We start from the raw sequence: 14414 nt of genomic DNA, 5'->3' as shown, positions 1-14414 counted from the left end.
CAATTAAGAAATACAATAAACAGAAAGTGCACTAGCAAAAGAAGAGTGGATTAAAGAAAAGTGTTCAGAAGTGGAAAGAGAAATCAACATTGGTAAAATAGATTGAGCATACAGGAAAGTTAAGGAAAATTTTGGGGTACATAAATTAAAATCCAATAATGTGTTAAACAAAGATGTTACACTGACTTAAAATACGAAAGGTAAAGTCGATATGTGAGTGGAATATATTGAGGAGTTATACAGAGGAAATGAATTAGAAAATGGTGTTATAGAGGAAGAACAGTAAATTGAAGAGGATGAAAGGGAGAAACAACACTGAGATCTGAATTTAAGAGAGCATTAAAAGATTTGAATGGCAGAAAGGCTCCTGGAATAGACGGAATACCTGTAGAATTACTGCACAGTGCAGGTGAGGAAGCGATTGATAGATTATACAAGCTGGTGTGTAATATTTATGAAAAAGGGGAAGTTCCGTCAGACTTTAGAAAAAGGGTTATAGTCATGATACTAAAGAAAGCAGGAGCAGAAAAATGTGAAGAATACAGAAAAATTAGTTTAACCAGTCATGCATCAAAATCTTAACTAGAATTCTATACAGAAAAATTGAGAGGAGAGTGGAAGAAGTGTTAGGAGAAGACCAATTTGGTTTCAGGAAAAGTATAGAGACCCTGGGAAGCAATTTTAGGTCTCAGATTAATAGTAGAAGGAAGATTAAAGAAAAACAAACCAACATAAACGGCATTTATAGGCCTAGAAAAGGCATTTGATAACGTAGACTGGAATAAATTGTTCAACATTTAAAAAAAATTAGGGTTCAAATACAGAGATAGAAGAAAAATTGCTAACATTTACAGGAACCAAACAGCAACAGTAATAATTGAAGAACATAAGAAAGAAGCCGTAATAGAAAGGGAGTCCAACAAGGATGTTCCCTATCCCCGTTACTTTTAAATCTTTACATAGAACTAGCAGTTAATGATGTTAAAGAACAATTTAGATTTGGAGTAACAGTACAAGGTAAAAAGTTAAAGATTCTACGATTTGGTGATGATATAGTAATTCTAGCCGAGAATAAAAAGGATTTAGAAGAAACAATGAATAGCATGGATGAAGTCCTACACAAGAACTACTGCATGAAAATAAACAAGAACAAAATGAAAGTAATGTAATAAAATGTAGTAGAAATAACAAAGATGGACCACTGAATGTGAAAAGATTATGGCGGTAGAGGAATTTTGTTATTTGGGAGGTAGAATTACTAAAGGTGGATGAAGCAGGAGCGATATAAAATGCCAAATAGCACAGGCAAAACGAGCCTTCAGTCAGAAATATAATTTGTTTAAATCAAAAATTAACTTAAATGTCAGGAAAAGATTGTTGAAAGTATATGTTTGGAGCGTTGCTTTATATGGAAGTGAAACTTGGATGATTGGAGTACCTGACAAGAAAAGATTAGAAGCTTTTGAAATGTGGTGCTATAGTAGAATGTTAAAAATCAGATGGGTGGATAAAGTGACAAATGAAGAGGTATTGCGGCAAATAGATGAAGAAAGAAGCATTTGGAAAAATATAGCTTAAAGAAGAGACAGACTTATAGTCCACATATTAAGTCATCCTGGAATAGTGGCTTTAATATTGGAGGGACAGGTAGAAGGAAAAAGTTGTGTAGGCAGGCAACGTTTGGAATATGTAAAACAAATTGTTAGGGATGTAGGATGTAGAGGGTATACCGAAATGAAAAGACTAGTATTAGATAGGGAATTTTGGAGAGCTGCATCAAACCTGTCAAATTACTGAAGACAAAAAAAAAATAAAAAATATAGTTCTTTAAAAATTAAAACTAAGTTGACCCTGAAATGACCTTTATTTGACCTTATAAAGACAAAATCGGTTGTGAACGTATTTTCGCATTGAATTGGAAAAACCTTACTGGAAAATATTTTTTCCTAAAATGTGTAGTTTTTGAGATAATGTCTCAATTTAAATTTACCACCCGGTATGGTATATATACGAGTATGTCGAAATCACACTGAATGGAAATTATTGATTTCAGTTTGTCATGCAACAAAACACACTGTGCTTTTTCTTGAATGGAAAACACAGTAAACAAAGAAACACACTTCAACAACAATACAGAGATTGATGAACAGGGTAAAATGCTTGTCACACAAACTTTTTAGTGGAAAGTTTCAGTGCTATCATCATAGTTTCTCAAAATGTCCTTAATACCTAGATGTATTATTATTATTATTATTATTATACTTAACAAAATACACATTATTTTGTTCTATAAAAGGAAAACAAAATCTAAAATGAAAGGAGTATCTTACGAGTTATTTTACAATAAAGATATGAAGTTTTAGAAAAGTGTCTCATAATTGTTAATTTTGGTGATATTTCCTTGCTTATAGTAGGAAAAAAAAAACAGAAATTAAAGGTAATATTTATTGATTTGTTTTCTATAAATGATTTTAAAGGTTGATTCTGAGCAGTTTTTATTCAATTGGTAAATAGAAACTTATCAATAAGAGATGTACATGTATTCAATGCCATTCTTTCTACTAATGCCTTTATCAGTACCTTTTACTGTAAACAGAGGTAGATGACCCAAACCCACCGGGTTGGTCTAGTGGTGAATTTGTCATCGCAAATCAGCTGATTTTGAAGTCGACAGTTCTAAGGTTCAAATTCTAGTAAAGGCAGTTTACTTTTATATGGATTTGAATACCAGATCGTGGATACCGGTATTGTTTGGTGGTTTGGTTTCAATTAACCACGCATTTCAGGAATGGTCAAACTGAGACTTTACAAGACTACATTTCATTTACATTCATACATACCATCCTCATTCATCCTTTGAATTAATACCTTACTGTGGTTCCGGAGGCTAAATAGAAAAAGAAAGAGTTAGATGACCAACTGTCTTTCATTAAACTGATAATGGATTACAGAAATTTTAATCTGTGGAGTCATAATGGATTGTATTAACTCACGACTTATTATAAATTTCACATTAAATGATTGTAAACCCCTCTCCAATTACTATAAAACAAGAAATGATTATTACAGTTTTACAGTTACATTTAAATAACATGACAATTTTTTATGATTAAATGATGAATTTTCCTCCAATGTTTTTATTGAAGCAAAAAGTTTATTTAAGTGAAATATGATGCAGGGCATTATAGGTATTTCATTATAAATATGAAACTACTGTAATACATAATACAAATATTTACACACCTCACAAAGCAGAGGTAATAGAGTATAAATTTTAGCTGAAATAATTATTGTATGTTCAACAAATTGGACTTCCAGATGATGTGGGTATTTAATTTAATAAGCTTACCACAAAACACTGAAATTTAATTATTAATGAAGCCATAAAATACATTTTATATAACAATAAATATTCTATAACACAAAAAACCTATGTTTATCATTCATAACCCCAATAATTTAGTGTGTTTGTTATAATATTCTGCCCTAGAAGTGATTCTTTCACTTTGTTCTCCCCAAAGACTTGCCATATAATGAAAAATGTTAGTCGTAAGAAAAAAGAAACTCTTACTAGTGTATCTTGTACCTAATGTACTTTACGTTCTTTGTAGCCATAAAAAAACTTGAACAGATAGTGCAAAGGAGCAGAATTAACTCATCACTTTCTATTGTGAAACAGTGGGCGATATATACACTTATTGAACTAAAAGAAGATATAATTAACTATGATGTAATTAAAAAAATACTTCTAAACAATAAGTAAGTGTCAATTGTAATTGTAAACTCTGTTATTCACAATAAAGGAAATGAATCCTGTTTAATATGAGTCTTTTTTACTGTTAACTGTTAATTTAGTGTCAGATGATTGTTGTTTAATCTTTTACTAAAAATAATATAAATAACAGACTCTGCCTTTATTATTAAAAAAATTTTTTTAATTAACAAAAAATTTGTTTTTATTTTGTTGCTGAGAAATATGTACAGTATTTCACTAAAATTCTGTGTAATAAAAATTAGTAATAAAAGTAAAAAATAAGCCAATATTCTATGAAAACGTTTTGGAAGCAATGAGCAATGGGAACATTTAACTTCAGCTCTACCTGCCAACATGCATGTTAGTACTATCTGCTATCTGACAATTACTAACTACTGTGTAACACTGTAATTAATTGGGGAAATTTAGGAAATGAAGAAAAAACTTTAAAAAATCATGGATTTAATAAAACAGAATAAAGTTTATAGTTTTGTTTTAAAATAATAAATTTTGTTCGTTTTTTTACAAATAAATAAATACTTTAATCTTACTTCTACGTAACGTATACATAACACAGATTATTTCAAGAATGGGGATTGGTATACTCCAAGGATTAACAAAAGAAATTCTCCAACATTTGCCTGGTTGACGTCTCATCTATGACGTCACAACATAACGGGCGACTACAACAGCAATTTTTCGGGGTGGGGGTGCGATTTTGAAAAAATATTTTTTTGCAAATATTGTTATTTTGTAATTCTTAACAAACTGCCTAAGATAAATATGACCTTAATTAGGCGAAATCTCGAGATAATGAGGCCAGCCTGGCTCTATAGCCTCACCCGCTTGACCTTTTAAGATGCAAATTTAATGGCTTCATTGTCCCGTATATAGAAGTAATCCGACCAAGTTTCGTCATAATCGGTCCAGTATTTCTGGTGATATAAGATGATTTAGAGGCTAGCAGCAAACACACACACACACCCACGCGCGAATACGAACATTAACATCCGGAAAATTTCCATCCGTTTTATTGGATACATTAAACGTCAAGATCCGGTGAAAACCGGATCTTGACTGAATCGATTCCAGGATCTTAGGAGTACTGACTGAAAATTTGAAAGAAGCAAAGTGGTTAAATTTTCATAACGTTCTTTTAAAATATAAATGTATCACAATTATTTAATGTTTATAATACATTTATCTGGTTTCTTCATGAATAGATAAAATAAAAATAAATAAATGTACCATAATTAAAGTGAAAATAGTCAATCGGATAAAAATATTGTAAAAAAATATCTATTTCAAAGTATACATAAAAAAATTATCCCCTTTTTATTCTTTGTTATATCCTGATGAAAACAGAGTGTTATCGTAAAACATTTGCTTCATCAAACAGTAGCGAATGAGTCAGAGAATGCTCAATGCATGTAGAAAATTAATGTTTCGACTTCAAACTGATGCCTTCAAACTCATTGTATAAACGACTGGAGCATATAAAACGTGTATACAATCACCTAGTGCGTGTTGTGGGAATGAGTCAAGTTCAAAACGATTAGGTTGTATTTCTGTGAGTTCACTTTGCTTGTATCAGAAAAAAGGGTAACATACATTTATAGATCACATTGTAACACAGTTTTTTAAACTGGAAAAAAGTGGGTGTTTTAGGTATTTTTCTCGCTAAATCAGAATATGTATTTCAAAATACTTTATATCACATGACATTTTAAATTATCAACACTAAGGTTGTCTGATGTGTAATTTTAATTCTAATATACGAGGCGTGTAAATAAAGTAATGAAACTAGTATTTTGGCAGCCAAAGTGGCAAACTAACAAGTTACTAGTAAACATATGGTTATATGAACAGTTGATTTATATTACGTATTACTATTTTTTGTCTATTGCTGCCACATGAGACCTAAACAAACTTTTCGTGAAACGAATTTTGTTGTGCTTAAAAAAAATGAGTGATACTAAATATGAGCAATGATGTGCAATTTAGTTTTGTGTTAAACTCGGTGAGAATGCTACTAAAACTTCATCAACATTGAAACGGGTGTACGTAGATGACTCTCTGTCACAAGCCCAAGTTTTTAGGTGGTTTAAAGCATTTTCAGATGGCCGGAAATCAGTTGCGGACGATCCACGCTCTGGAAGACCGTTAACGTCAAAGCATGACGACAATGTTGAACGAATCAGAGACTTGATTTGGTATGACCAGTGATTAACTGTCAGAATGATTGCAGAACAATTGAATTTGAATCGTACCACAGTCCATCAAATTTTAATAAACGAATTGGACATGAAAAAATCTGTGCAAAATTGATCCCAAAAAACCTCTTTGTTGAACAGAAAAACAACAGGGTGGAAGTGTGCCGCGATCTTCTAGAGCGAATGAAACTGATTCTGATTTTCTAAAAAAATGTTATTTCTGGTGATGAATCTTGTGTATTTGAGTACGACCCAGAAACAAAATGCCAGAGCAAGGAGTGGCATATTTCAAACTCACCACGTTCAAAATAAGCAAAAATGAGCAAATCCAAAGTCAAAACCATGTTAATTTGTTTCTTCGATAGTAATGGAATTGTTCATAAGGAGTTTTTGCCTAAAGACAGACTGTAAATCAATATGTTTATGGAGAAATTCTTGAAAGACTACGGAAAAGATCTACGTGAGACCAGCCTTCAAAGACAACTGGATGCTGCATCATGACAATGCACCTTGCCACACTGCACTCTCAATTAATGATTTTTTGGCAAAGAAGAACATTCCTGTAGTAAACATTCCTCAACCACCTTATTCACCTGATTTGAGTCCCAGCCACTTTTACCTGTTCCCTACTTCAAAAAGCACCTCAAAGGACATCATTTTGGAATAGTAGAAAACATACAAAAATATGTAACCCACCATCTGAAGAATATTCCGGTTTTTTGAGTTCCAACACTGCTATGAAGAGTGGGAAAACCGTTTGAAGCTTTGCATGACTTCCCAAGGGAACTATTTCGAAGGTGATTGTCTCCATGTATAATTGGATTGTAAATAAAATGTTTTTTTGAACAAGACTCATTACTTTATATACAGATCTCGTATACAGTTTGTTTCATTTTAATTGCCCCAGACGATTTTCTTAAATTAAGCACAATACAAAACGTTGGCCTAAACACAGTTACTCAGATTGGAGGGGGAAAACTCATGGTGACCTTATACTTCACCTTGAACTTATTTCAAGGTTAACATAACATTTTTTAAATGGAATTACCTATTTTTGACTCCAACAATAATTTTCCATTGGAATATGTGATCACACATTTGATTTTGGAACTTTTTTGAAGGTCATTCAGCTTTAAATTTTGTTTAGGAGTTAATCACATACGGTATCCTATTAACACAATTTGCTTATTCAATATAGTGTCAGATAGCGATCGTCTTCTCACAACTTAGAAACCAGTGAGTGTAAATATCTGCGAAAAAGATCCATCATCCGTATAATATTACCTCTAGTTTATGATATTGAAAAAGGTTCCAAGATCATATGTGTGACCACGTATTTCAATGTAAAATTTTCTGCTCTTTTTATTGATCGGATCAAAAATAGGTCAATCCATTTTTAAAAAAATTGTGTTAACCTTCAAATAAGATCAAGTTAAAGTGCAAGGTCACCATGATTTGTCCCCCTTTAATTTAAGTAACTTATGGTTAGGAAATTTTTTTGTATTGTGCTTAGTTTACGATGAAATCGCCTGGAGTGATTAAAATGAAACACTCTTTATAAAGGATACAATCTTGTTGAGTATATAAATAAGTTTATTCATGCCTGGTTTTATATATGATTAACGTGTTGGCATAACTAAATGCTGTATAAATGTAGAAATAATATCAACTCAAACATTTACTGACAAAAGATTATTCATTCCATTACATCAAATTTTCTTCAGTATGACTTAAGTTTTCCATGAAAAAGAAAGCTTGAAAGAATGAAACACAGTTTCTTTCAGATTTTAACGGTGACATTGTATGTATATTTTTTTTTAGGGAGGGAGCTGGAGGTTTTTGTTGAATACTTTAGTCAAAAAATGTTATTAACTTATCATAATTGACTTCATATTTATTGGTGGAATGAAAGTTTTTCATACTGAATCCACTTTTCGGAATTTCATATATTGTAACTGGATGTAACTTATGCGTTAGTTATGTAAGAGTGTTTTATTATTCAAGAAAATCAAGGAAATTTATTAACTATTCTTAAGTGATGTAATATATTTTCAGTTTATTTTAGTTAGCCCACCCGGCAGGTCTAGTGAATAACTCGTCATCGCAAAGCAAATCAGCTGATTTCGAAGTCAAGAGTTCTAAGGTTCAAATGCTAGTCAAGGCAGCTACTTTTATACTAGCTGATTTGAATACTAGATCGTGGATACCGGTTTTTTTGGTGGTTGGATTTCAATTAACCACACATCTCAGGAATGGTTGACCTTGAGATTGTACAAGACTACATAAACCTCATTTACATTCATACATATCATCCTCTGAAGTATTACCTAACGGTGGTCCCGGAGGCTAAACAGAAAAAGAGAGTTTTTTTAGTTAATTAAAACTTTTTTCTACAGTATACAATATTTTTATAAAAATCTTTGTTGTAGAAATTATCAACATAATTTTTATACTCGTATTTGTAGAAAATCCATCATGAAAATTCAACACAAATCGATATCAACATTGCTTATAAACATTATTTTGATATTTGTTCAGAAGATCAAGATCAAACCTGTGCCTGAAATCAGAAAATAAATAAGTAACCAAATATTTAGCAGCAGATCGAATCCTGAGCAACTAGCACCATTGAAATTATTCAAAGACATTGTCCAAGGTTTTCTTGGAAACAAAATAGTTGAAACTATGATCTGTTAATAAAGTAATCCTAGTGTCTTCAAAAATTTTAGCTGCAGAATATCATTGAAAATTATTTTTTAAATTCTTACCTTTATCTCTTCCGCCAAAATTCGGAGTGCTGTCAATTTTAGTCAAGGTAAATTACAACTAGAACAGCGTTATTAAGACAGATTTTAAGAATTTATGTTGACTATAGCTGATTTTTACAATGAGAAGACTTCTCGGTAACAAAAAAAGATTTCTTAATTACATAGACATTAATTTCTATAACATTAGGTATAAATTGAGATTTCTTTTGTCGCTTTTAAAATTAAAGTTATAACAAAAAAAGAAATACTTAAAAAATGATTTTGTACGTTATAATCTCAAGATATACAACATTGAGATCATAAAGCTAAAATTCTCTTGTTGCATTTAAACAAAACGAAACTAAAGATTTAAGGGTGATATAAAAAATTGATTTAGTTGAGAGATTCAGCGTAAAAGATTTAAGTTCACCTACTTGTATTTCAGTACAAAAATATTTCTTTTAATTTGTTTTATCTTGTTTTGTAAAAAGTTTTATCTTTTATGGATTATATTATTTTGTATTTCTACATAAGTTTGGTTTGTTATATCTGGATAGAAAAGAAAAACATATACAGACATTTAATAAATTACTTTTAATAATTATATTACTGTAGTTTCACTGACAAGTTTTTAATCTGTATTAATTCTAATCGGTAACCACTGAGAGTTTATTAAAATATTAGTTAAATATTACATTTTGAAAAATAAATTATGCATTACAGTAACGTCTAGAAAAAATACTTTATTAACACTGATGTAGAGTAGTGAAATGTTAAATGAAAAAAAAAAAAGACAAGTATGAACGTGAATTTATCGATAGTGTATTGTTAACTTAGGGTCGAGATTGAATAAAAGTAGTACTCAATATAAAAAAACGTAGATAGAGGAAGTTCCATCAGATACATCAACTTCTCCAGTGCACAACTGAAGCAATAACTATCTGTGTATCAGTCGATGGAAATGGAAAATGGTACTACGAAATCCATTGGTGAATAAAAAGACTCCCTCTGTTGGAAATGTAGAATACATCAGGGAATTTAGATTGGTATCATATGGACAATACGTTTAGCTTTTCTAGTTATTTTCACAAAAATAACATGTGTTTTTTTTTCTAAAACAATACATTGTTTTTAAAACAGTGTTCATAATAAAGTAAATTCAGATGTATTAATTCGATCATTAGCATTATTTTATTTTTTTCAGAAACAATTTTTTTTTTAGAAATTAATCCATTTTTGTCCAATAATCCTGAACAAGAAAGAAATTTTTCTGGAGAGTAAATTACGGTCATAAAAACGAAGGAAAAAACGTCATAGCTATTTTCTTTAATTAGGCAAGCACTTATTAAGAAATGAATCGAAAAGCATGTAGGATTTGAATTATGTTTTTTATATATACAAACAACAAAAACATATTGTGTGTTTTTGTTGAACATATTAACAAAATATCCAACCTTCAGAACAACAAGCAAATCATTATACACTAAATTCAATCTACTGAACAAAGATTATAAGCCTATTTATGTACAAAATATATACAGAAAAAAATAAAACATCGGTAAAAAAATTTCACTTCTTTAGGTTGTATATTTTGTTAACAATAATATATGTACGTTTTTGTTGTTTATGTATTTAATAATATTCAAGTTTATGAATATCTAGTTCTTTTTTTTTCGTGTAGAATATCAATGATGTTATCAGTGGTGATAGATTTGTGTGTCTATGAGGTGGTTAGCAAAGATTGATTCCACATTACTTTTAAGTGTTTATTATATTTTGTAAACAAAGATTCAAATTTTTTTTTACCAATGTTCTACATTGATCAGTTTATTTTCAATTTCCCGCCTAGCGCTATAACTATAGAAGGGAAAGTATGGTAATCGGTCTAAGTTGGGCATATGCGGTTTTCACCGGATCTTGAAGATTTGACAGCTAAGGAACTCAAAAAATCAGAGGAAATTTTCGGGTGTTCGTATGTTCGGTGTTATGTGTCGCACCGTAAATCACCTTATATCCCCAGAAATATTTGAGAGATTTAGTCAAAATTGGGCAGATTACTCTATGTATGGAATACTGATACCATTAAATTTTCAACTTAAAAGGTCAAGAGGGTGAGGCTGTACAGCAAGGTCACCCTCAGTATCTCGAGATTTCACTTAATTAAGATCTTATTTTTCTCAGGTACATTTGTTAACAATTAAAAAATAATATTTCCAAATAACATTTTTTGCAAAATCGCACGCATACCCCAAAATATGCTTTAAATAAACTAGGGGCTAAGTGGTATAATGTGTCATTAGTATCTTCTCTCACCACAAGGAGCGCTAGTGTAGCACTGACGTACAGCTGTTGTAATCGTCCTCTATGTTTTAACGTCACAGTTCAGCGTTAGAATTAATTTTTCATTTTTTTTTGCTCAATAACAATTATAATTACAATCGGCTCTCCAGCGGAGGCATAAGTAAGTTTCCTGACAAAAGCACGTGATAAGGGAGTTCTTAAGGAACCCCCAAAATAAATAATACACAATAAATAGTTGCAAGTAAACTAAGTCCAATAAGAAATTTCAAGCTCAGTCATAAATGACAAACCATTAATTTCAGCACCATATAGTCCATAAAACAAACATTAATAACAAATAAAAAAGAAAAAGAAAGAGAAGTAACAAGAAATTAGATACTACACTACTAAACTTGACGGTGTTAGATTCAAAACCGTTACGCAGACCCTAAGTCGAGTACATGGGCACGATTCAACCGTCGGACGTACATGATTCTCAAGCCTTTGCAGGTATTTGACATTGCGCTGTTGTGCAATCTCACGAACCGACGGTAGCTCCAGATAATCGTGAATCTCATCATTCCGCGTGAACCACGGCGCTTCGGCAATTACCCTCGCTACTTTGTTCTGAAATCGTTGTATAATTTCCACATTACTATTACTAGCCGTTCCCCACAATTCTACACCGTACGTCCAGATTGGGCGCAGGATAGCCTTATAAATTAAGATCTTGTTGGATAACGTGAGGCCTAAGTTTCTCCGTAGCAGCCAATGAATTTCCCTGTACCTTGCGTTTAACTGTGTCCTCTTCATCCTCACGTGACACTTCCAGGTCAAACGCCGATCCAGGTGAAGTCCCAGATAGCGCACAGTCTCCGTTTGTGGGATCAAAACACCATCGAAATACACACCGGGACAGTCACCCCTCCACATGGCAAATGTGACGTGCCTCGACTCACCTTTATTATCCTTAATCCTCCACTTTTTCTGCCACACGCAGACACGATCTAGCGCCATTTGTAGGTTCTGCGAGACTAGGCCAGGGTTTTCGTTAACGGCCAGGATAGCAGTGTCATCAGCGAACTTGGCGACAATGCAATCATCCAGGACCGGAATGTCCGCAGTGAATATGGAATACAACACAGGGTCCAGCACAGAGCCTTGAGGGACACCCGACCCGATCTCAAAGAACCTTGAAAACTCGTCATTACATTTCACCTGAGCAAAACGCACCTCAAGATAATTCCGCAAAACTAGGAAGTAGGGTTGAGGAAGTTGTAGCGTTAACTTATAGAGCAAGCCAAGTATCCATACCTTATCAAAGGCCTGTTGGATGTCTAAGAACGCCGCCGAGCAGAATTTCTGCTGCTCCAGACACCCACTGATGACTCTATGGGATTGTTCGATTGTGGAATGGCCACACCTAAACCCAAACTGATGGTCCGGAATTATCTCCTTACTTTCCAACACTGGCCTAAGCCTGTGATGTAGTAGTTTCTCAAACAATTTAGATAAGACCGGTAATAGGCTAATTGGTCTGTAAGAAGAAACTTCCTGTGCAGGCCTCCCTGATTTCAAAATCATCGTCATCTGCGACAACTTCCATTCCGCTGGGAAGTAAGACGTCCGCAGAAAGCGTTAAACAGATTCCTGATGTACTCGATGCCTTTAAGGGGTAGCATGACAAGCATTTTGTGCGTCACTAAGTCAAAGCCTGGGGACTTCGTTGACTAATTTCAGTATCTCCCTTGCAGAGATCGGTTTAATCGGGAAGCTGATTGGCATCGGGCTATCAAGGTAGTCGTTAACATCCACATCAACGGGGTCTTCTGCATCGTGGGGTCGGAACGTTACCTCTAGGTGTGAAGCAAACAGATCGGCATTTTCTTTTTCAGTCCTCGCCCACGATCCAGTACTCCTCTGTAGGGCGGGGAGCGTTCCTGATGATCGTTGCGGTCCCTTTGTAGCCTTCCATAAGGAGCATCCGTCCCCATTCAGGTGAGAAACATTTCCTATGTACTCCTTGAATGTCTCGTCCCTCAACAACCTCCGCAGCCTCCGCGCCGTCCTACTAAGAAGAGTCCTATCTTCTGGCCTTCTGAAACGCTGCCAGTTCCGCCGAAGACGGTAGAATTAAATGAATGAATAATATTTAAATTGTAAAAAAGTATTTAAAGTGGCCGCTAGTACCGCCACACTTGCGCAAATGAAACACCGTATGCGCGCGCGTTTTAGTTGTATAATTGAATTAAATAAACAAAAAATATTATATTTAAACAAAATAATAAATATTTTAAATTAAGTTGTGTGTAAGCCGTGCATTACAAAAAAGTCGCGTGGCGGGAAATTTGCACAACTGTGTTGCCAGTTCTTTATGTTAAATAGATAATGATTTATTTCTTGTTCTGAAGGTGGATCGCATCAAGATCTTTTAAATTTGTGAGCTATTTTATCTTTAAGTCTTTATGTGTAAAAGTGTATTGTAATATTTATTTTTGTCTTTTTTGACAGATATTCATTTTATGATTTATTTTTGACATAAATTCTTCTATGTAGTCGTCAGGTGATATGGTTATTTTTAGTGGTTATATATAAAAGAAAATAATTTATCCTGTAATTGGGTGACTTTATGTGATGTTAATGAGAGTGTCTGAGATTGGTGGTATTTTACATATACTGAAAGAGTAGTTTTGTTCATTGTTTTTAGTAATGGTGAGATTAACCCACCGTGTTGGTCTAGTGGTGAACGCGTCTTTGCATATCAGCTGATTTCGAAGTAGAGAGTCCCGCCATACAAATCCTAGTAAAGGCAGTTCTTTTTATACGGATTTTAATACTAGATTGTGGACACGGGTGTTCTTTTGTGGTTGCATTTCAATTAACCACACATCTCAGAACCGGTCGACCTGAGACTATACAAGACTACACTTCACTTATACTCATACATATCATTTTCATTCATCCTCTGAAGTAATATCTGAGGATGATTCCCGGAGACTAAACAGAAAAAAAATCAATGGTGAGATTACGAAAAAATTTATATTTTAAATAAAATAATTTTTTTTGTAGACACCAAAATACAATCATACAGTAACAAAATGTCAAAAAAAACTGCCATCACCTCAACTGGCACCAACGTGAAATCAGTAGGCCAGTCACTAAGGGTGGTCATACGTTTGTAAAAAAAGTATTTTATTATACATTTTTGTCGTAACAGAAGTTTAAATTTCTACTTATAATCATCCCCGACTGTCATAGACAAGAATATAGCAAATAAAAATGTATTTATTTGTTTTTGTGAAATTCGAGAGCAATTGAATATTTAGACAAATGACTGTAGAAAAATTATTTTTTATTCAATGACAATGAAACTACCGTTACGTTTTAACATATTCTGCGGCTAAAGATGAGAGAAGTATC

At 32.9% G+C, this 14414-nt stretch overlaps 1 protein-coding gene across 2 annotated transcripts in view; it reads left to right on the top strand.

Annotated features, from left to right (window-relative positions):
* The window catches only part of LOC142334480 (dehydrogenase/reductase SDR family member 11-like), a 75783-nt gene extending 71975 nt beyond the window's left edge, over window positions 1-3808 (top strand). For both annotated transcript variants that reach the window (XR_012758830.1, XM_075382545.1), the window contains exon 7: window positions 3612-3808. The gene's annotated coding sequence lies outside the window, so the exon portion shown is untranslated. The remainder of the gene's footprint in view (window positions 1-3611) is intronic.
* The last annotated feature ends 10606 nt before the right edge of the window (window positions 3809-14414 follow it).

The sequence above is a fragment of the Lycorma delicatula genome, chromosome 1, assembly GCF_047948215.1.
Source record: "Lycorma delicatula isolate Av1 chromosome 1, ASM4794821v1, whole genome shotgun sequence".
NCBI classification, from domain to species: domain Eukaryota; kingdom Metazoa; phylum Arthropoda; class Insecta; order Hemiptera; family Fulgoridae; genus Lycorma; species Lycorma delicatula.
Note: the sequence above shows the minus strand (reverse complement) of the source record. Positions and strands in the feature narration are given on the sequence as shown.